Source organism: Hippopotamus amphibius, chromosome 2 (genome assembly GCF_030028045.1).
Source record: "Hippopotamus amphibius kiboko isolate mHipAmp2 chromosome 2, mHipAmp2.hap2, whole genome shotgun sequence".
Classification (NCBI taxonomy): Eukaryota; Metazoa; Chordata; class Mammalia; order Artiodactyla; family Hippopotamidae; genus Hippopotamus; species Hippopotamus amphibius.
Window position 1 is genome coordinate 90083022 of NC_080187.1, and position 3017 is coordinate 90086038.

Here is a 3017-nt window from a genome sequence, read left to right on the forward strand (position 1 = left end):
TTACCCAATTTCCAGTTTTTATAATTTAAAAGCATATTGAGTATTCAAGTGAAGTACACATGCTCCTGCCAAGACTAGAGGACTTTCTCCTGAGGGATCGCCCTAAAGAGGACACCCTGTAATGTCCTTAAATAATGTCCTTAATAATTTCCCTTCAGCCAGCACAGCTATGAGTCTCACAGGTCTGTTTCTTATAAGGCTGCATAACATAGGCCAATGGCATCCGATTAGGTGAATTCAGAAAGAGCAAGTACCCTTTTTTCACAAGAGAGTTCATATGAATTTGTAAGAAAATATGGTATAAATATATTCAGCCATATTTTATTCTCTGGAGAATTTTAAAGAGGCAGAGCCTAAATTAAATCTTTCCTTGTAATTACTATTTTCCTTTAAACCTCCCTATAATTAAAAGTGCATTTATAAATTTAAACACATTATGTGCAAAAGTACTAAAGTTGAAGAGGCAACATTAAAGTGAATTTTAAAGAACTTCATTTTAAACTGGTAAAATGAAGTGTATCTAGCATAAGTTATTGACATTTCAGATTTTAAGTGAAATAATATAAAATTTATCTATATCAGTGTCTTCTAAAATATTCCCATTATTTTCTCTGCCACAACGAGCATATTTTGAGAGAAGGGGCAATCTACAATTTGTTATGCCCAATTAGGTAGTTGGAAACTCATAGATACTATTTCTTTTTAATTATTTTAATAACCCTATTAGATGGCAACTACAAGGCCTAGTAATTCATTTTAAGTAACATGAAAGGTAAGTGGCAAGTTCTAGTTTACCCCAAGATTAGGAAATCTGTGCTCTTTCCAATATGCCAGGCCGTCCATGAGTAGTTTACCAAAGCTGTTCTCAGAGAACCCTGTTGTTTGCTAGTCACCTGCTTCCCATTTTTTACAAGATTTGATCTAAAGTAATCCATGGCTGAATGTACGTCCCTATGTTTGAGAAGAACAAGGCGTTTCTTCAGAACAGGATAAGTTTACCTCCCTGATACATTCATGTACTCATTTAAAAGAATGTATTAAGCACTGCCGTGTTCCAGAGCAAACAGGAAAAAACCCTCTGGGAGCTTATGGTCTAAGTAGGGATTATTACTCTTTTTAAAAATTATTATTGAAGTGTATTTGGTATAGGACATTATATTTGTTTCAGGTGTACAGCATAATTTTTGATATTTGTATATATTGGAAAATGATCGCCACAGTAAGTATAGTTAGCATCTGTCACCAAACACAGTTATATAATTGTTTTTCTCGTGATGAAAACTTTTAAGATTTACTCTTTTAGCAACTTGCAAATACGCAGTACGGTAGCATCAAATTTCGTCACTATGCTGTATGGGACTGTTGATAGTGATCATGTTTTGACCACTTATACATCATTGATTAGACGCAAATTCCCACACTTTACCTACATTATTGCTTTTAATCCTGAAAACTCTGTAAATTGTGTATTACTGTTATTTTCACTTTACGGATAAGAAAATGGTGGTGTACAGAGTTTGAGGACCTTTTCTAAAGTTACACAGTTAGTAGATGTGTGGGCCAGCTTTTGCAGTAGCAATAAAACCCCCCGCCCAAAACAAAATAAAGCCAAACAAACAAACCAAAAAAAAACCAAACCAAAACAAAAAACCCTGAAAATTTCACAAATGTGTAGAAAAACTTTGGATGAGCTACGTTGACTGGACTTGTCTGGGTTCAGCTAGGCTTGGCTCTAGACAGCTGGTGGGACTCAAGTCTTCTCTGTGTATCTTTTCATTCTGGAGTAAAGATCCACTGTCTGCGGCAAGCTCTTCTCATGGAGAAAGGAAGCAGCTCAAGGGGAGATAATTACATCATGGGAACTGGCAAACTGTCACTTAAACTTACATTCCAGGGTCATAGCAAATCACGGGTCAAACCCTAAGTCAGTCATCAGGGAAGTATTCTCTGCCCAATTGGGGGCATGGCTAGGACAGAGAGGGAAGGAAGAATTGACCGCATGAGGCAATAGCACTGGGATTCATACCCAAGACTGCCCGAATTTAAACCTGTTGTTTTAACTATTTTCCTATTGTAAATAAATAGGAACCTGTTTTATCTTCCTTTGGATTTACGGCTAGTATTTTCTGAATGAAGTTTCTAGTCAGGAGTAAATTTGCTGATTTTTTTTCCCCTCAATAATAAAATTTAAGAAAATATGTAATTTCAGTTATTGACATACAGAAGATTATCATCTGTAGTTATGGGAATAAAATTCTTGTTAATCGTATGGCAGATACCTAATGATTTCCTGTAGTGTATGAACTTTCTCTATTTTCTGCAACTTTCCAGAATCCCGCAATTGTGTTTTCAAAGTTATACATTGCTCAGTAATATAGTCTAACACTTTAAATCAATGTCATAGTTCTGTGTTAAATCTAGATGGCTATCACTTTAAAGCCTTTGGTCAACAATGGTGAGAAACGATATCAAAGAACGTTTCCACTAGCTTTGGTAAATATGCTTGGAAATATGTACCACGGAGCAGACACTCTCAGATCTGCTGGGGGTTATGCAAAGTGTTACAAGTCCTACATGCAGCAATTCAGCAATTTCCCTGCAACTTGCAAACTCTTTGATCCGACCATCTCATTTCTGGGAATTTATTTTGCATATATATGACAGAACAAATACAGATTGTATTATGGTATATTGTATTATCATATACAATAATATATTGTATATATTGTATATATACTATATACAATATATACTACACATTGTATATATATAGTATATTGTATATATACTATATATATATAATGACACTATTTGAAATAGCATAAACTTGTAAGTGGCACAAATGTCCATCAAAAGGGTATAGGCTAAATAATTATTACAAATAGTGCAAAAATAATAAGAAAATAGTCTATGTTCTGATATGAAACAATCTCAAGATATAATTTGAAATGTAAAAAGTGAGGGACAGAACAGTGTATATATCTTTTAGGTAAGGAAGGAGACAAATCAGAAAATAT